This window comes from Triticum urartu, chromosome 5 (assembly GCF_003073215.2).
Source record: "Triticum urartu cultivar G1812 chromosome 5, Tu2.1, whole genome shotgun sequence".
Lineage (NCBI taxonomy): Eukaryota > Viridiplantae > Streptophyta > Magnoliopsida > Poales > Poaceae > Triticum > Triticum urartu.
In genome coordinates this window covers 98,645,179-98,667,595 of record NC_053026.1, presented here as the reverse complement: position 1 = coordinate 98,667,595, position 22,417 = coordinate 98,645,179, and positions in this window count along the sequence as shown.

Genomic DNA, 22,417 nt, shown 5'->3' with positions numbered 1-22,417 from the left:
AAAACTAGGGCGGCAAGAGTGGAACAAAACACTAGGCGAGAGGCCGAGCCTTCCACCCTTTACCAAGTATATAGATGCATTAATATAACAAGATAATATGATGATATCCCAACAAGTAAATAAATGTTCCAACAAGGAACGGCCTTCGATCTTCACCTGCAGCTAGCAACGCTATAAGAGGGGCTGAGCAAAGCGGTAACATAGCCAATCAATGGTTTGCTAGGACGTGGTGGGTTAGAGGTTTGACATGGCAAATTTGGGAGGCTTGAAAGCAAGTGGTAGGCATTGTAGCATTGGCATAGCAAAAGAGCGAGCAAACTAGCATAGCAAAGATAGTAGTGATTTCGAGGGAATGATCATCTTGCCTGCACAGTTGTCAGAGTTGACTGGATCCTCGAAAGCAAACTCAACGGGCTCCTCGTTAGCGAACTCGTCTCCCGGCTCTACCCAAACAAGACAAACAAGCAACAAGGACACAATCAACCACGTGCAAGGATCAAACAATATGATGCAAAGATGATATGCTATGCGGGATGCGATGCGGGATGCATATGCAAGATTTGACAAGGAAAGCATGAACCTGGCCTGAACTTGGAAATCCAAGTGTGCCACTGGAAAGATGAGATGAAATTGCTTGTAAACGATATAAAGAACACCGGAATCGGAGTTACGGTTTGGAAATGGCAAGCGATTCAAATATGACACCGGTCTGCGATTTACAGCAAGTAGCCTTCTAAATGCAATGAGATGAACATGCTACAACACCCAAACATAACAACAAAATACATGGCAGGGATGCATACAAGATGCTTAACAAAAGTCTAGCACTGAGCTACAGCCAATTCATCCATTAACAGGTTCAAAACAAGCATGGCAAAAATGCATATGGCAAACATATCTCAGACTTAGTGAAATTAACACTTGTCTGGAATTTCAGATCAGGTAGCACTCTTCGGAGCATTAAAACTACATGCTATAGGAACTGAACATGGCAAAGTAAAGCATGGCATGGAGCTACTCAAAGAGCTTAACAAAAGTCCCTTAGTGACCTTGAGCCAAAAGGGATCAGAAAATACAATTGCAAGCATGTGAACATAGCAAAAACATAATCAGTTTTCAGACTTAGTGAAAACTGGAGCATGCTGAAAACAGATATCAAGTAGGCATGTTTACGAACTCGATGCACTCACTACAGGGCAAGTCATGACAAGCTAAGCATACACCCATCAAGAATACACAAAATGCAAGCTAGACATGGCAAGAACAATAACCTAGAATGCACGGATCAACTACAACAACATCGGCAAAATTGCAAACAAGTTGACAATCTGCCTAGATTCACAAAGTAGCAAAAGTAGAGATCGATTGACTCAAGATAGGGTGCTCCATAATTGCAAACAAATACATGGATGGATAGAGCACTACAAGATTAACAAAACATCCTTACCGATCATCCTCAAAAGAGGCACGGATCACTAGGAAACAACATGAACATATGGCAATATGAGATAACAGATCAAGGACTTAGTGGAAATGCTAAGTCCCTGAAAACAGAATTACCAAGTGCACCACTTTGCAAGCTTGTGCTAGTCACCACACACATCACAAAAATACATGGGTTGCACCTCTGGAAAGATGACAAAACCCTTAACAAAACATATGTAGGACTCATGGTCATAACATGCACACAATAATCATGGCAAAAATGACAAAAAACTAAATGGAGTAGCAGATCTGGCAATTATCTCAAGTAGCCCTCTTCTAATAGCATTTCGGGCATCAAGATGAACTCAAACGAAAATGATGCAATGGAATGAAATGATGTACTCTCTGGGATGAACATTTTGATATGCTATATGCATGAATCGGAGCTACAGATGCAAAGTTACGAGGCTATGAACATGAACATATGGACTGGAAAATTTCGGGGACTTAGAGAAAAAAGGAACCACCAGATCTAGGGTTTCGGTGGCACGCAATCCGAGGCGGCGGTGCACGCACTCCGGCGAGTAGGTGGTGGCCGGGGCCGGCGAGGAGGAGGCCGGATCCGGGTCGGGCCGGCAAGATCCGGCGGCGGGGTGGCCGGATCCGTCGCCGGGCGCGGCGGGGCGACGAGGGGGTTCACGGAGGAGGCGCCGGGCGGGGACGGCGACCCGCGGCGGTGGCTGGTGGCGCGGTTGCCGGCGGCGGCGAAGGCGGCGAGCGGGCGCGGAGGCGGCGAGGTGGCGGCGATTCGGCGACGAGGCACCGGGACGAGGCGGGCGGCGCACGCGGGCCTGGGGGGCCGGCTCCGGGCTCCCGCGGGCCGCGGTGGTTAGCGACGTGGTGGCGACAGGTGGCGGCGCCTCAGTGGCCGCGCGCGGCGGCGGCGGCTTGTCCGGCCGGATCGGACATGTCCGGCGCGGTGGTGAGCGGATTTTAGGGTTTCAGACGAGGGGAATCCGCGAAATTTCGGGAGGGCCTTTAAATAGAGGTAGAGGGAGCTAGGAGAGTCCAAATGAGGTGCGGTTTTCGGCCACGCGATCGTGATCGAACGCTCTAGATGATGGAGAGGGTTTTGGGCCAAATTGGAGGGGTGTTGGGCTGCAACACACACGAGGCCTTTTCGGTCCCTCGGTTAACCGTTGGAGTATCAAACGAAGTCCAAATGGTACGAAACTTGACAGGCGGCCTACCGGTAGTAAACCAAGGCCGCTTGGCAAGTCTCGGTCCAATCCGGAAATGATTAAACCCCACACACGAAAGAAATCTAGAAATGACCACCGGAGGAGAACGAAGCGCCGGAATGCAAAACGGACAACGGGGAAAATGCTCGAATGCATGAGATGAACACGTATGCAAATGCAAAGCACATGATGACATGATATGAGATGCATGACAATGATAACAACACACGGAGACAAAGACCCGAACCCGAGAAAATAAATTAACTTAACGCCGGAAACGGCAAGAGTTGGAGTACAAATTGGGAAAGTTACATCCGGGGTGTTACAATCCCACTTCTATTTATTTACAACTCAATGATTACAACTCGATACTAGAACAAAGATGACTCTATATGAATGCCTCCGGCGGTGTATCTGGATATGCAATGGACCAAGAGTGACATGTATGAAATAATTATGAACGGTGGCTTTGCCACAAATACTATGTCAACTACATGACCATGCTAAGCAATATGACAATGATGAATATGTCATGATGAACGGATGATGGAAAGTTGCATGGCAATATATCTCGGAATGGCTATGGAAATGCCATAATAGGTAGGTATGGTGGCTGTTTTGAGGAATATATAAGGAGGTTTATGTGTGAAAGAGCGTATCATATCACGGGGTTTGGATGCACCGGCGAAGTTTGCGCCAACTCTCAATGTGAGAAAGGGCAATGCACGGTACCGAAGAGGCTAGCAAGGATGGAAGGGTGAGAGTGCGTATAATCCACGGACTCAACTCAACATTAGTCATAAAGAACTCACATACTTATTGCAAAAATCTACAAGTCATCAAAACCCTCGGTACTACGTGCATGCTCCTAGGGGGATAGATTGGTAGGAAAATACCATCGCTCGTCCCCGACTGCCACTCGTAAGGAAGACAATCAAATAACACCTCATGTTTCAAATTTGTTGCATAACGTTTGCCATACGTGCATGCTACGGGACTTGCAATCCTCAACACAAGTATTTCTCAATTTCACAACTACTCAACTAGCACGACTTTGATATTATTACCTCCATATCTCAAAACAATCATCAAGCATCAAACTTCTCTTAGTATTCAACACACTCATAAGAAAGTTTATTATTAATCTTGCATACCAAGCATATTAGGATTTTAAGCAAATTAACATGCTATTAAGACTCTCAAAATAATCTAAGTGAAGCATGAGAGATCAATAGTTTCTATAAAACGAATCCACCACCGTGCTCTAAAAGATATAAGTGAAGCACTAGAGCAAAATTATATAACTCAAAAGATATAAGCGAAGCACATAGAGTATTCTAACAAATTCCAAATCATGTATGGATCTCTCAAAATGTGTGTAAAGCGAGGATGATTGTGGTAAACTAACAAGCAAAGAATCAAATAATACAAGACGCTCCAAGCAAACACATATCATGTGGCGAATAAAAATATAGCTCCAAGTAAAGTTACCGATAGAAGTAGACGAAAGAGGGGATGCCTTCCGGGGCATCCCCAAGCTTTGGCTTTTAGGTGTCCTTAGATTATCTTGGGGGTGCCATGGGCATCCCCAAGCTTTGGATCTTGCCACTCCTTGTTCCATAATCCATCAAATCTTTACCCAAAACTTGAAAACTTCACAACACAAAACTTAAAGTAGAAAATCTCGTGAGCTCCGTTAGCGAAAGAAAACAAAAGACCACTTCAAGGTACTGTATTTAACTCATTATTTATTTATATGGGTGTTATGCCTACTGTATTCAAACTTCTCTATGGTTTATAAACTATTTTACTAGCCATAGATTCATCAAAATAAGCAAACAACACACTAAAAACAGAATCTGTCAAAAACAGAACAGTCTGTAGTAATCTGAAGCTAGCGCAAGATCTGGAACCCCAAAAATTCTAAAATAAATTTGTGGACGTTAGGAATTTATCTATTAATTATCTTCAAAAAGAATTAACTAAATAGCACTTCCCAAATAAAAATGACAGCAGTTCTCGTGAGCTCTAAAGTTTCTGTTTTTTACAGCAAGTTCAACAAGACTTTCCCCAAGTCTTCCCAACGGTTCTACTTGGCACAAACACTAATTAAACACAAAAAACACAACCAAAACAGAGGCTAGATAATTTATTTATTACTAAACAGGAGAAAAAAGCAAGGAATAAAAATAAAATTGGGTTGCCTCCCAACAAGCGCTATCGTTTAATGCCCCTAGCTAGGCATAACAAGCAAGAATAGATCTAGGTATTGCCATCTTTGGTAGGCAATCCATAAGTGGCTATCATAATAGATTCATAAGGTAATTTAATTTTCTTTCTAGGAAAGTGTTCCATGCCTTTCCTTAATGGAAATTGTAATCTAATATTTCCTTCCTTCATGTCAATAATTGCACCAATCGTTCTAAGGAAAGGTCTACCAAGAATAATAGGACATGAAGGATTGCAATCTATGTCAAGAATGATAAAATCTACGGGCACATAATTCCTATTTGAAACAATAAGAACATCATTAATTCTTCCCATAGGTTTCTTAGTAGTGGAATCCGCAAGGTGCAAGTTTAGAGAGCAATCATCAAAATCACGGAAACCTAACAAATCACACAAAGTCTTTGGAATCGTGGAAACACTAGCACCCAAATAACATAAAGCATAGCATTCATGATATTTAATTTTAATTTTAATAGTTGGTTCCCACTCATCATAAAGTTTTCTAGGGATAGAAACTTCCAATTCAAGTTTTTCTTCATAAGATTGCATCAAGGCATCAACGATATGTTTAGTAAATGCTTTATTTTGACTATAAGCATGAGGAGAATTTAACACGGATTGCAACAAGGAAATACAATCAATCAAAGAGCAATTTTCATAGTTAAATTCCTTGAAATCCATGATAGTGGGTTTAGCAACATCTAGGCTTTTAATTTCTTCAATCCCACTTTTATCAAATTTAGCACCAAGATCAAAAGATTCAGAATTCTTGGAACACATACTAAGTAAAGGTGGATCATATTCAGTCCCATCATTATAAAGATTCATATTGCAAAACAAAGATTTAATAGGGGACACATCAATAACTTTTAGATCTTCATCATTATTTTCATAGGAACTAGAAGAACACGCTTTTATAAAGGTATCTTTCTTAGCACGCATCCTAGCGGTTCTTTCTTTGCACTCATCAATGGAAATTCTCATGGCTTTGAGAGACTCATTGATATCATGCTTAGGTGGAATAGATCTAAGTTTCAAAGAATCAACATCAAGAGCAATTCTATCAACATTCCTGGCCAAATCATCAATCTTAAGCAATTTTTCTTCAATCATAGCATTAAAATTCTTTTGCGAAGTAATAAATTATTTAATATTAGATTCAAAATTAGAGGGCATCTTATTATAATTTCCATAAGAATTGTTGTAGGAATTACCATAATTATTAGAGGGATTACTAGGATAAGGCCTAGGGTTGAAATTTCCTCTATACGCGTTATTACCAAAATTGTTCCTACCAACAAAATTCACATCCATAGATTCATTATTATTCTCAATCAAAGTAGACAAGGGCATATCATTAGGATCAGAAGAAACACTCTTATTAGTAAATAATTTCATAAGTTCATCCATCTTTCCACTCAAAACATTAATTTCTTCTATCGCATGCACCTTTTTATTAGTAGATCTTTCAGTATGCCATTGAGAATAATTAACCATAATATTATCTAGGAGTTTAGTAGCTTCTCCTAAAGTGATTTCCATAAAAGTGCCTCCCGCGGCCGAATCTAAAAGATTTCTAGAAGCAAAATTCAATCCGACATAAATTTTTTGTATAATCATCCATAAATTTAAACCATGAGTAGGGCAATTACGTATCATTAATTTCATTCTCTCCCAAGCTTGTGCAACATGTTCATGATCAAGTTGCTTAAAGTTCATAATATCGTTTCTGAGAGAGATGATCTTAGCAGGAGGAAAATACTTAGAGATAAAAGCATCTTTGCACTTGTTCCATGAATCAATACTATTTTTAGGCAAAGACGAAAACCAAGCTTTAGCACGATCTCTAAGCGAAAAAAGAAATAGCTTCAATTTAACAATATCATTATCCACATCTTTCTTCTTTTGCATGTCACACAAATCAATGAAGCTATTTAGATGGGTAGCGACATCTTCACTTAGGAAGGCCGGAGAACGGATCTTTCATAACAAGATTCAGCAAAGCATCATTAATTTCACAAGATTCAGCATCGGTAAGAGGAGCAATCAGAGTGCTAATAAAACCATTGTTGTTGGTATTGGTGAAGTCACACAATATAGTATTATCTTGAGCCATCATGACAAGCAAGCAAACTAACACACAAGCAAACAAAAAGCAAGCGGGCAAAAAGAGGCAAATAGAGGGAGGATAGAGAGAGAGAGGGCAAATAAAACGACAAGGGTGAAGTGGGGGAGAGGAAAACGAGAGGCAAATGACAAATAATGTAATGCGAGAGATAAGGCTATGTGATGGGTACTTGGTATGTTGACTTTTGCATAGACCTCCCCAGCAACGGCGCCAAAAATCCTTCTTGCTACCTCTTTTAGCACTGCGTTGGTTTTCCCAAAGAGGAAGGGATGATGCAGCAAAGTAGTGTAAGTATTTCCCTCAGTTTTTGAGAACCAAGGTATCAATCCAGTAGGAGGCTACGCGCGAGTCCCTCGCACCTGCACAAAACAAATAAATCCTTGCAACCAACGCAAATAGGGGTTGTCAATCCCTATAGGGCCACTTACGAGAGTGAGATCTGATAGATATGATACGATAATATTTTTTGGTATTTTTATGATAAAGATGCAAAGTAAAATAAAGGCAAAGTAAATAACTAAGTAGTAGGAGATTGATATGATAAAGATAGACCCAGGGGCCATAGGTTTCACTAGTGACTTCTCTCGAGAGCATAAGTATTCTACGGTGGGTGAACAAATTACTGTTGAGAAATTGACAGAATTGAGCATAGTTATGAGAATATCTAGGTATGATCATGTATATAGGCATCACGTCCGAGACAAGTAGACTGACTCCTGCCTGCATCTACTACTATTACTCCACTCATCGACCGCTATCCAACATGCATCTAGAGTATAAAGTTAAAAACAGAGTAACGCCTTAAGCAAGATGACATGATGTAGAGGGATAGACTCATGCAATATGAAGAAAACTCCCATCTTGTTATCCTGATGGCAACAATACAATACGTGCCTTGCTGCCCTTACTGATCCGGAAAGGACACCACAAGATTGAACCCAAAGCTAAGCACTTCTCCCATTGCAAGAAAGATCAATCTAGTAGGCCAAACCAAACTGATAATTCGAAGAGACTTGCAAAGATAACCAATCATACATAAAAGAATTCAGAGAAGATTCAAATATTATTCATAGATAGACTTGATCATAAACCCACAAATTCATTGGTCTCAACAAACACACCGCAAAAAGAAGATTACATCGAATAGATCTCCACAAGAGAGGGGGAAAACATTGTATTGAGATCCAAAAAGAGAGAAGAAGCCATCTAGCTACTAACTTTGGACCTGTAGGTCTGAAGTAAACTACTCACACTTCATTGGAGAGGCTATGGTGTTGATGTAGAAGCCCTCCGTGATCGATGCCCCCTCCGGCGGAGCTCCGGAATAGGCCCCAAGATGGGATCTCTTGGATACAGAAAGTTACGACGGTGGAATTAGGGTTTTGGCTCCTTCTCTGATCGTTTGGGGGTACGTGGGTATATATAGGAGGAAGAAGTACGTCGGTGGAGCAACAGGGGGCCCACGAGGGTGGAGGGCGCGCCTGGGGGGGGGGGGTAGGCGCGCCCCCTACCTCGTGGCCTCCTGTTACGTGGCTTGACGTAGGGTCAAAGTCTCCTGAGTTGTATTCGATGAGAAAATCACGTTCCCGAAGGTTTCATTCCGTTTGGACTCCGTTTGATATTCCTTTTCTTCGAAACCCTAAAACAGGCAAAAAAATAGCAATTCTGGGCTGGGCCTCCGATTAATAGGTTAGTCCCAAAAATAATATAAAAGTGGATAATAAAGCCCAATAATGTCCAAAACAATAGATAATATAGCATGGAGCAATCAAAAATTATAGATACGTTGGAGACGTATCAATTCTCTACTTCATTCTGAAATTCTTTGAAATGTGTTTCATCAAGTAGATATACCCATACCTACTTAAATCATTTGTGAAGGTTAGAAAATAAGGATACCCGCCGCGTGCTTCAACACTCAACGGACCACATATATCGGTACGTATTATTTCCAACAAGTCATTAGCTCGCTCCATTGTTTCGGAGAACGGAGGTTTAGTCATCTTACCCATGAGGCATGGTTCGCAAGTATCAAATGATTCATAGTCAAGTGATTACAAAAGTCCATCTGCATGGAATTTCTTCATGCGTTTTACACCAATATGACCTAAATGGCAGTGCCACAAGTATGTTGCACTATCATTTTCAACTTTGCATCTTTTGGCATCAATATTATGAATATGTATATCACTATGATCGAAATTCACCAAGAATAGACCATTCATCAAAGGTGCATGACCATAAAAGATGTTACTCATATAAATAGAACAACCATTATTCTCTGACTTAAATGAATAACCGTCTCAGAATAAACAAGATCCAGATATAATGTTCATGCTCAATGCTAGCACTAAATAACAACTAGTGAGGTCTAAAACTAATCCCGAAGGTAGATGTAGAGGTAGCGTGCCGATGGCGATCACATCGACCTTGGAACCATTCTCGGGGCGCATCGTCACCTCGTCCTTAGCCAATCTTCATTTATTCCGCAACTCCTGTTTCGAGTTACAAATATGAGCAACTGATCTAGTATCAAATACCCAGGCACTACTACAAGAATTAGTAAGGAACACATTAATAACGTGTATATCAAATATACCTTTGTTCTCTTTGCCATCCTTCTTACCTGCCAAGTATTTGGGGCAGTTCTGCTTCCAGTGACCATTTCCTTTGCAGTAGAAGCACTCAGTTTCTGGCTTGGGTCCAGCTTTGGGCTTCTTCACGGGAGAGACAACTTGCTTTCCATTATTCTTGAAGTTCCCTTTCTCTCCCTTGCCCTTTTTCTTAAAATTGGTGGTCTTATTAACCATTAAAACTTGATGCTCTTTCTTGATTTCTACCTCCGTCGATTTCAGCATCGCGAAGAGCTCGGGAATCGTATTTTTCATCCCTTGCATATTGTAGTTCATCACGAAGCCTTTGTAGCTTGGTGGTAGTGACTGAAGAACTCTGTCAATAACACTCTCAACTAGAAGATCAATTCCCAGCCGAGTCAAGTGTTTATGATACCCAAACATTTTGAGTATGTGCTCACTGACAGAACTGTTCTCCTCCATCTTATAGCTAAAGAACTTGTTGGAGACTTCATATCTCTCAGCCCGGGCATTAGCTTGAAATATCAATTTAAGCTCTTGGAACATCTCATATGCTCTGTGGCATTCAAAACGCTTTTGAATTCCTGGTTCCAAGCTGTAAAGCATGGCACACTAAACTATTGAGTAGTCATCAGATCGAGCCTGCCAGACGTTCATAACATCTGCTTCAACTCCCACAGAAGGTCTGTCACCTAGCGGTGCATCAAGGACATAATTCTTCTGTGCAGCAATGAGGATAATCCTCAAGTTACAGACTCAGTCCTGCTACCACCATCTTTCAACTTAGCTTTCTCTAGGAATGCATTAAAATTCAGGGGAACGGTAGCATGGGCCATTGATCTACAACATAGATATGCAAAAATATTAAGACTAAGTTCATGATAAATTTTAGTTCAAATAATCAAATTACTAATGAACCCCCACTTAAATCAACATCCCTCAAGTTGTCTAAGTGATACATGATCCAAATCAACTAACCCATGCCCGATCATCATGTGAGATGGGGTAGTCTTCAATGGTGAACATATGTATATTGATCATATCTACTATATGACTCACGTTCGACCTTTCGGTCTCCAGTGTTCTGAGACGATGTCTATACATTCTAGGCCCGTGAAGTTTAACCCAAGTACTCTGTATGTGCAAAACTGGCTTACACCCGTTGTATGTGAACGTAGAATCTATCACACCCGATCATCACAAGGTGCTTCGAAACGACGAACTTTAGCAATGGTGCATACTCGGGGAGAACACTTTTATCTTGAAATTAAGCTAAGGGATCATCTTATAATTCTACCGTCGTTCTAAGAAAAATAAGATGCATAAAGGATAAACATCACATGCAATCAAAATATGTGACATGATATGGCCATCATCATCTTGTGCTTTTGATCTCCATCTCCAAAGCATCGACATGATATCCATCGTCATCAGCACGACACCTTGATCTCCGTCGTTGCATCAGGGTCGTCTCACCAACTATTGCTTCTAAAACTATAGCTAACGCATAGCGATTTAGTAAAGCAATTACATGGCGCTTAAGTGATTGACACACATGTCATACAATATTTAAAGACAACCTTAAGGCTCCTGCAGGTTGTCATACTCATCGACATGCAAGTCATGAGCTTATTACAAAACATGATCATCTCATACATAAACGTATATAACATCAGATCTTTACCATATCACATCACAACATGCCATGTGAAAACAAGTTAGACGTCCTCTACTTCGTTGTTGCAAATTTTACGTGGCTGCTACGGGCAACTAGCAAGAACCGTTCTTACCTATGCAAAACCACAACGATGATTATCAAGTTGCTATTTAACCTTCTGCAAGGACCGTGTAGTCAAATAAGATTCAACTAAAGTGGGAGAGACAAACACCCGCTAGCCACCTTTATGCAAAACAAGTTGCATGTTAGTCGGTGGAACCGGTCTCATGTGCGTGGACATGTAAGGTTGGTCTGAGCTGCTTCATCCCACAATACCGCCGAATCAAAATAAGACATTGGTCGAAAGCAATATGACCATCACCGCCCACAACTCCTTTGTGTTCTACTAGTGCATATCATCTACGTATAGACCTGGCTCATGATGCCACTTTTGGGGAACGTTGCATGAAAAACAAAAAAATTCTATGCACATGAAAGATCTATCCATGGAGACGCATACCTATGAGAGGGGGAGAGCATCTACATACCCTTGTAGATCGCTAAGAGGGAGCATTTATCAACGCGGTTGATGTAGTCATACACCTTCTTGATCCATCCCAATCAAGTACCGAACGTATGACACCTCCGCGTTCAGCACACGTTCAGCTCGATGACGTCCTCGCCTTCCCGACCCAGCAAGAGAGGAGAAGTAGTAGATGAGTTCCGGCAACACGGCGGCGTGGTGACATTGGTGGTGAAACTACTCCGCTGAGCTTCGCCGAACTCAACGGTTTATGACGGAGGACAAACTAGAGGGAGAGGGGGCGCCGCACACGGCTTGTAATCGTGGTGTGTGTTGCCCCTCCCCTCCTCAAATATATATAGGTGGAGGGAGAGGGGAGGCTGCCTAGGCGTGCCCCCAAGGTGGCCGGCAGCCGCCCTGGGCTCCTGCCCTAGGCGCCTCCCCCTTTCCATCTTTAGGGGGTGGAGGAGATGGTAGGGGAGGGGCCTATGGCTGCCCTGCCTTGGGTGCCCCTTTTCCTTCCTATAGGGCCAACGGACAGGAGGTGGGCGCGCCAGCCCCCTTGTGGGCTGGTGTGCTCCCTTCCTTGGCCCGTTTGGCCCAATAACTACCCGAGGCCTCCCAGAACCCCTTCTGGTGATCCGATAATATTTCGGTGCATTCTGAAACCCTTTCGGAGACCAAATACTATCATCCTATATATCAATCTTTACCTCCGGACCATTCTGGAGCCCCTCGTCATGTCCGTGATCTCATCTGGGACTCCGAAAAATATTCAGTCACCAACATACATAACTCATTTATGCTATATCGTCAATGATCGTTAAGCATGCGGACCCTATGGCTTCGAGAATGATGTAGACATGGCCGAGACGCTCTCTGGTCAATAACCAATAGCGGGACCTGGATGCCCATACTGGTTCCTACATATTCTACGAAGATCTTTATTAGTCGAACCTTTATGACAACATACGTAGTTCCCTTTGTCTGTCAGTACATTACTTGCCCGAGATTCGATCGTCGGTATCTACATACCTAGTTCAATCTCGTTACCAGAAAGTATCTTTACTCGCTCCGTAATACATCATCTTGCAACTAACTCCTTTGTCACTTTGCTTGCAAGCTCCTTGTGATGTTGTATTACCGAGAGGGCCCTGTCGGCGTCCCGGGAACGGGGTACCCAGACTTGCCTGCCTGCGGCCCAGGGCGTGGGTCCACCAATGGCCTGGTACGACCCATCTCCACCAGCAACCACTCAAGACCCTCGTGAGGGGCCAAGCCTCGCGAGGCGGACGACACCAAGAACTCCCCAGGGGCGGCCTCGCTAGGTTGGCTCCTGAGGAGCGGAGATATCTATGCAAGGGAAACCTCGCGAGGTCCGCGTGATGTGAGCCATGACGACCAAGGCCAGGCGGGCGCCAGCGGGCGCAGGATGCCAGTTTCCTCTTTGGTGCTAAGGAAGCAGGCGCAGGCGAGGAGTCCTGAGGCATCAGGCAAAGGATTCCATATCGGTTCAACAAGACCAAGACCAACAGGACGACAGGACGGAGGTCACCGCGGAGCCCGCGACGGCGTCACCACCAGAGCCTTTGGCAAGCGAAGACCACCTTTTGTCAGGATAACTTGTACTAGTTGTCTCCCTTCAAAATTGGATGTTGTGGGATGATAACCCACAAGTATAGGGGATCAATTCTAGCCTCTTTCAATAAGTAAGAGTGTTGAACCCAACAAGGAGCTAAAGGTAGAACAAATATCCCCTCAAGTTCTATCAACCATCGATACAACTCTACACACGCTTAACGTTCGCTTTACCTAGAACAAGTATAAAACTAGAAGTACTTTGTAGGTGTTTTTGGATAGGTTTGCAAGAATATAAAGAGCACGTAAATAAAAACTAGGGGCTGTTTAGGTAAAGAAGCAATAAAGTTAGTATAGCGAGTGTGGAAAGTGGTGGTAGGAGTTGTGAAATTGTCCCTAAGCAATTGACTACTTTACTAGACCGATAGCAAGTTTTATGTGGGAGAGGCCACTGCTAGCATGTCATCCCTGACTTGGAATTCTATGCACTTATGATTGGAACTACTAGCAAGTATCCGCAACTATTAACGTTCATTAAGGTAAAACCCAACCATAGAATTAAGGTATATTGGTCCCCCTTCAATCTCGTATGCATCAATTTCTATGCTAGGTTGAAGCTTCTGTCACTCTTGCCCTCCAATACATAGTCCTATCAACATACAACTAACCCTATGGTGTGATCCACGCGCGCGCTCATATGATGGGCACCAAAGGATAGCAACATAACCACAAGCAAATTAAACCAATCATAGCAATTCACCAATTACCGATAGGACAACGAAAATCTACTCAGACATCATAGGATGGCAACACATCATTGGATAATAATATGAAGCATAAAGCACCATGTTCAAGTAGAGGGTATAGTGGGTTGCGGGAGAGTGGACCGCTGTAGATAGATGGGGTAAAGTGATGAAGATGTTGGTGAAGATGACAGAGGTGTTGGTGTAGATCGTTGTCGCGATGATGGCCCCGACGGCGTTTCGGCGCCACCGGGAGAGAGGGGGACACTACAAAAAGAAGACACATCTGTTACATTTTGGGCCGAACGAAATTTTTTTCTGTCATACATATGACACTTCTATGACGATAATTGTGACAAAACCCGGTATCATCATAGATGTGGTGGGCTCCTACTTCTATGAAAAAAAATGATGACAGAAAATGGACTTTTCGTCCTGGGCGGGCCGGAGACGCAGCTGCATGACATTCTTTGGGCCGTCTGTCGTGGTTTTGTCACGGCAGATGTCCTAGAGAAAGGACTTAGTCGTGGAGCCATCGCGACGGGTTAGCTTGAAGGGGTTAAAGCGGACACAAGGACGCAAGAGAGTTTATACTAGTTCGTCCCCTTTGATGAAGGTAAAAGCCTACGTCTAGTTGTGATGGAATTGATGGGGTTTCGATGACTAGGGAGCAAACAAGCTTCGCCTATGTCCCGAGTTATTGTCTGTTGTCCTTGAACTGCCGCCGGGTCATCCCCTTATATACACGGGTGACTCTCGTCGGCTTATGGAGTCCCAATACCGGCTCATAGATGTGTCCGGTTTGGTCTCTTCTTATTCCTAACTTACAATACAGGTTAACTACTAACGCCGGTTTACGGCTGCAGGCCTTGAGCCGACCATGGGCCTTGAGCCCTCTTCTGTCTTCTTGGGCTTTAACTTACTTAACTACTGACAAAGTTAACCCGGCCCAGATAGGCCGGTTTACGCCCAGTAGTAATATCCCCAACATTAGGCCCCAGATTGATTTGAACGGGTTCATGTCAATCCTTTAATAAAAGCTTCATCTTCAACATCTTCTTATAAATTGGTAAACCACCATGATGTCATCTTCTCTGATTGCTGTAAACCGGAGTGACGTCACCTGTCATAACGAAGCTATCCATTATGCTTCTTTGTTAATAGATTGGCGGAAATCGAGGTGACAGCTCCGTTTTGTGGCCCCTTGATTGTCGCGCCTGACTCATGTTCTTTCGCCTTATAAATAGGACCGAAGGGTCATTTCTTTTCTCCTTCCATGCCTTCTTCATCTTCCTCGCATCGCCAGCCTCGGAGCTCCGCCGCCGCCGTCGACCTCTGCCTCATCCTTGGCCGCTGCATCAAACTGAGCGCACCAGAACATCACGGCAACCTTCCGCATCTTCCTCAGCTCCGGTAAATCTTCTATCTTTTCCCCCGCAGATCTGGCCTAGGGTTTCACAGTTCTTCAGTGTTCATCATCTGCCTCTTGCTCATACAATAGATCTTTAGATGAATCCGCAAATCTTTATTCTGTGCAATGATAGTTGTTTGACCTTCGCCTTTACTTATGCATCTCAAACCATGGGTCTATATGAACGTTTTGCTCATTGGTTCGGTACTGCTCCTTTGAACCTCTAAGTATTTATCTCTTCTCTGAACTTGCTTCAGATCCAATGCTTTAAATAAATCTTGTGAAACCTGTTTGTGCGTACTTGTCCATCTGCAATCTCAGCTTTTCAATGCTTAGATCAGGCGGTTTAACCTTATAGAAAATTTTCCAAACCGGTATATGCCATTAGTCCCCTTGTTGAACCGCCAGATGTTGGTTGCTTCATGAAACTCCGGTTCAGATAGTTCTGTCTCTGGTTTAACAGTGCCCATACCAACGTACTTTGATCAAATGCATTTTTGAACCAGGATCTTCTACCTTGTAGATTCCATCATGGCCAAGCAAGTATATGAGTGCAATTGGGTTCCTTCTCGCGTCACAGAGGATCAACTGGACGATTTAGTCCTGATTGGCGCTTTAGGCAGCAAAGATACCATCCATTGGAGGGATCCTGGCAAAGAATGCCCTCCCACACCTCGAGAAGGAGAGATTGTTGTTTTCATAGATCACTTAGCCCGGGGCTTTAAGCCGCCCGATTCTAAATTTTACCGGGATGTTTTAGCCGATTTCCAACTCCATCCGCAAGACACTGGCCCCAACTCTGTTACAAATATGTGCCACTTCCAAGTGCTCTGTGAGGTGTTCTTTCAAGAGGAGCCCACAGTGGAATTGTTCAGAGACCTTTTCCATCTAAACCGCCGTACTGAGTTTACTGATGGCTCTAATACGGAGTTGGGTGGCATGGCGATTCAGAAAAGGAAAGAGGTCACATACCCTCACGCCAAGCTGCACAGTCACCCCAAGGAGTGGAATCAGACATGGTTCTACTGCAAAGACACCTCCCCTGCTGGTGAGAATCCTTTGCCTGGCTTTCGTCCAGAGCGACTCAGCAATACACACCCTTTTCCTCAAAGATTGACTGCCCAGGAGAGAAGCAAATATGCTCCCCAGCTATCAAAGCTCAGAGCCTTTATGGCCAACGGTTTAACAGGGGTTGATCTCGCTCGCTGTTGGATATCATGGAGCATACTGCCCCTTAGTCAGCGCTCCGATTTGATGTGCGAGTATACTGACAGTGTTGATGACCTACTGCAACATTCAAAACTCCAGCTCTCCGATGAAGAAATCACAGAGGCTGTGCATAAGATACTGAATGAACCAGAACACGTCTGCACTAGAACCGGCCTGCTTCCCTTCTGTGCCACCAACAAACCGCCAGCTGTAAGACTTTGATTTTTCTGTTTGCTGAATCTGTTATTGATATGTCTGGTCATTGTTTTTAATATCAGTGTCTGCATAATCAGGGCAATGATCCGTTTTGGAGCAAAAAACTACCGCATGAGAAACTAGAAAAGCCAGACAAACCGGAAAGAGCAACCCGGCAAAAGACTAAAGCTGTGAAGAAGACTGCCCACAGGAAAAGAACCACTGCATCTTCTAATCCGGCCCCTGATGATGAGGTGGATAATCCGGACTTTGAGGTAGAGCTTGACTCACTTGGTTTATTTTTCATGCGTCTTATTGATGATGATATTTGTCAGGATGATGCCGAAGCCAGCCACGCGGATGTTGCAGAGGTAATTATTCTCTCTTCCGATTCAGAAACTTTGCCTTCACAAAAAATCCGTCAGGCAAACCGGAAAGTTAAATTTTCTCATCCTCTTGCTTATTTGGATCCTAAACTTCTTATGAAGACCCAACAGCACGAAGCTCGTCGCACCACCCGGCACAGCGGCCAGGTAGTTACCTCCGCCGGTTTACCGAACAGTCCGGTTCGGAAACGCCATTCAGAGGTCTCTAATTTGCTTGTCAGTGCTTGTCCTAAAGCGGGCTGCTTTCATCAACCTCTTAATCCGTCTGACTCCGATTACCAGGTTACTTCCCACTCATCTTCTGGCGAGTCATGGGCTACTCAGCTCCCACCGCTCAAAACGGTGCTTGGGTAAGCTATACTTATTGTGATGTTTGCAGTACATTGCCTGAGAACATATGCTGTATTTGATTTTGTTATTCTTCTCAGAACCAAACCTAGGCCAAGCAAGAAGGCCTGCCTAGACAAAGCGGCCGAAGAAGATGTCATTCTTGAACCAGGCAAGACACCCAATCTTGAAGCGGCTATTCCTGAGGATATACCCAACGATCCACCGCAGCAGGACGATGATCTTATTGCTGAAGAGAGACCTACTGACGCCTCAGGTCCTGTCAATCAGCCCACAGGTTCCATCCGGATTGAAAGTTCCACCGGTCCAGCAAAACCTACTAACAAGCCAACAACCCCAGTGCAAACCGGCGGTACCCAGGATGATGAGGTTGTCATTACTGGCACTGGCCATACTGAGCCAAGCAATCCTGTCGCTTTATCCAAACATTCTGCCAAGGAAGAATTTGCTGCCTTTGGCAAAGGCAAGTGGAACGCTGATCTGACGACTAATGCTGCTCTGAATGCCCAAGATATCCATTCCGGCTATCTGAACCGGTTGTATACCAGTCGCAACTATGAAGCCGGTCTGGTTAATATGATGAAAGAGAAATATGAGGTAACTTCCATATGCTCCTTCCTGCTTGTATGCTTCCATTCTTGCTGACTCTCCTAGCCCCCAAGGGCCGGTTTGCAATATTCTTTCAAACCGAGACTTACCAATATAAATCTTGATGCTTTGAAATTCGCTGATGTAGCCCCCAAGGGCCGGTTCAACTTAACATAGTTAAACCGGTACTTTAAGTAATTGAAATTGCCGCATCAGAATATATATGAGCAAATAGCCATTAGCCCCCAAGTGCCAAGTTGAATACTTGTATTGATCTTGGGGCTTTGTAAGCAATTGAAAGATAAAGACCGAATATGCATTAGCCCCCAAGTGCTAAGTGCATAACTTGTTATGTGATTGGTACTTGAATTCTTATACCGATTTGTTGAAGCATATATCTGTATGCATGCAGGCGGAGCTGAAGACGAAAGAAAACAAGTCACCGATCTCCAAGAAAACCTGAAAACCCAACAGGCTGAAACCTCCAAAGCAAAAGAGGAATTGGCCAGCGCTTTAAGCGCCATGGAACCGCTTAAGGAGAGCTTCAAGAAGAAGTGGGCGGATTGGGCCACTAAAAAGTCCACTTTGATCAAACGAGCAGAGGATGCCGAGGCTGCACTAAAACCAGTGGCGGATGAACTGACCAGCATAAAGCGGCACGTGCATGCCATGACTACTGCTATCTTTGGTAAGCCAGTTTGCCTTCTGAATTGGTTCTGCCTTCTGACAGAGTTGCCGGTTTATTAACCCTTTATGGTATTTCAGGGACACACATTGGTCACTTGGGGTCAGATGTGCGGAAGAAACTAAAAGCCGCCTATACATTGGTTGAACAATTGTATACTGGTGCCCAGCGGATCATCTGTACCGCATCTCATAACAAACCAGCGCCCACTTTGATTCAAGATACTCTGATGAAACTGTCGGTGCTTCCTGCCCGGGTTGAAGAGCTGAAGAAATCTGCTGCTCGAACCGGTGCAATCAATGCCTTAATCCGGGCAAAAGCCTGGGTGCCGGATTTTGATCCTATTGAAGCGGCTCAGGGCTATCCTAGCTTGAAGGAAGATGGGTCAGAATTTGGCGAAGCGGATCTGCGAGCAATAAACCGGGAGGTACGTCTGCTAGCTTGTCAACTGGCTGAGGAAGCAGACTTGTCTCATTATCAAGCCCAATATGACAGTCAGAACAAGCGAATAGCTGCACCAATCCATGAATCGGAAAATCTGATCCCTCCAATCCGTAAGCATACTTATGCTCCCAATATTGACCCGTCATTGCTGATCCATGATGAAGCTGTTTTTCAAGCATTAATGGGAATCGACTGGACAACTGTGGATTTCCAACCACTGGGTAGAGAAACGGAGGCTGAAGCGGCGCAGGATGACCGACAACCATCAGGCCAGGCTGGTGACCAAACTTGAACCGGAAGCCGGTTTTAAACTGCCTCTCCTTTGTGAAAAACAATTATATTATTATGGGCACCATGTTGCCTTGTAATAGGCTAGCTGATACCTTTGATGTTGATATGCCTTCGTGCATAATTTATTCTTCCTGTGGTAATGAACTTTCCAAAACACTTTTTGAAATGAAAAATTCATCAAGTGCCACCGCGGTTGTACCGTTAGGCGGAATATGATGTCTGCATATATGAAATCAAAACAAAATTTTAAGTATATGATCAAATTTTTGAGATACATAATAGCTGCCATCATTGAGCGGGAAGTTGGCTTGGCCAATCTTGAAGCGGAGTTTTGCAAACCCACACCGTTGGAGGAGATAACAACTCCTGTATATATATATATATATGACGCTGGTTTACCATGTAAACCGTGCCGGGTTATAATAAACACCGTGTTACTCCATAAGAGGATGTTAACAACAAGGATCAAACCGGAAAAATAGTCTCCGGATTGACGTGAACTGTGTTCCGTCAATTGATTGGTTAAAAAACTTTGTCGGTTTAAAAAACACAATGAAAAGCAAAAAACCCCCCTTCAAAGAAAAGTGTGAAGCAAAAGCAACGAAAAACCGTTTGCCAAAAAAGGTTTATTTAAGCTGATCAAATGGCGTTACCATGGCCAAACACGACCAAGCTCCCGTTAGGTGTAACTATGGTTCTAGTCAGCCAGGTCCCCAAATGAAACCGTGGCATTTATGCCGACCAAATGGCATGGTCATGGTTCGGGTTCGACCAAGCCCCCAAGTGATTCTGTGGCCTTAGGCCGATCAAGAGGCATGACTGGTTCAGACATGACCAAGTCCCCAAGTGATCTGGTGGCTCTCGCCTATCAAGAGGCATGGTATTGGTTCGGACACGACCAATCCTCCAAGTGATATAACACAATGCTTTTAGCAAAGCGAACTCAAGGGGTAAACCGGAGGCCGCTTTAGAGCAACTCCGTGTAACCTCACATGATGTAAAAGAATAGATACCCCGCTTTAGCTGAGGTTCCGGTTTATTATATTTAAACATAATATGTACATTATCGTAATATGTACATAAGTATAGCCAATGGTTCAGGTATAGTAAGGCCGAAGATGAGCTATATTCCACGGCCTGTTAGTCTCCTCCTCTGATGTACGTGAGTCCTTATGCTCTCGAATATCAATCAGATAGTACGACCCGTTGTGTAGATTCTTGCTGACCACGAAAGGCCCCTCCCAAGGTGGGGATAGCTTATGCATATCAGTCTGATCTTGGATGAGCCGAAGCACCAAATCTCCTTCCTGAAAGGTTCTGGTTCTGACCCGGCGACTGTGATAACGACGAAGATCCTGCTGGTAAATCGCCGATCGGGCGGCTGCGATGTCACGCTCTTCATCCAACCGGTCCAAAGCATCTTGCCGTGCTGTCTTGTTGTCCGCTTCAATATAAGCCGTGACACGAGGTGAATCATGACGGATATCACTGGGGAGAACCGCCTCCGCTCCATAAACCATGAAGAACGGTGTGTATCCTGTTGATCTGTTGGGTGTTGTATTGATGCTCCATAACACAGATGGTAATTCTTCTACCCAACTACTCGGCGTTCTCTGCAAAGGAACCATGAGTCGGGGCTTGATGCCTCTCAAGATCTCTTGATTAGCTCTTTCTGCTTGACCATTGGACTGTGGATGTGCCAGTGATGAAACGTCGATCCGGATGTGCTCCCGTTCGTAGAACTCCTTCATAGCACCTTTGGACAAATTGGTACCATTATCTGTGATAATACTGTGCGAAAGCCAAACCAGAAAATCACCTTTTTGATGAACTGAACCGCCATGGCCGCATCACACTTGCTAACAGGTTCTGCCTCCACCCACTTTGTAAACTTGTCAACCGCCACCAGGAGGTGGGTCTTCTTATCTTTGGACCTTTTGAAAGGCCCAACCATATCCAGCTCCCAAGTCGCAAACGGCCAAGTAATTGGAATCATTCTCAATTCTTGAGCCGGTACATGAGCACGCCTTGAAAACCTTTGGCAACCATCACATCGTCTGACCAGATCCTCTGCATCAGCATGAGCAGTTAACCAATAAAAACCATGGCGAAACACTTTAGCCACCAGAGACTTTGAACCGGCGTGGTGACCACAGTCTCCTTCGTGGATCTCACGCAAAATTTCACGGCCTTCTTCAGGAGACACGCAGCGTTGAAAAGCTCCTGATATACTGCAATGATGCAACTCGCCGTTGATGATAGCCATGGACTTGGATCGCCGAATTATCTGCCGGGCTAGAATCTCATCCTCTGGCAACTCACCCCGGTTCTTGTACGCCAGGTAAGGAAGCGTCCAATCTGGAATAACATGAAGAGCCGCCACCAATTGAGCCTTCGGATCAGGAATAGCCAAATCCTCTTCACCAGGGATCTTGACCGATGGGTTGTGCAGCACATCCAGAAAAACATTGGGTGGGACCGGTTTGCGCTGAGAGCCCAGCCGGCTTAAAGCGTCTGCCGCTTCATTTTTCCGCCGGTCCACGTGGTCCACCTGATAGCCCTTGAAATAACCTGCACAGTATCCACCTCACGACGATATGCTGCCATGAGTGGGTCCTTGGAGTCCCAAGTGCCAGACACTTGCTGAGCCATAAGGTCTGAGTCACCGAAGCACTTAACTCGACTTAGATTCATCTCCTTAGCCATCCAGAGACCATGGAGCAAGGCTTCATACTCAGCTGC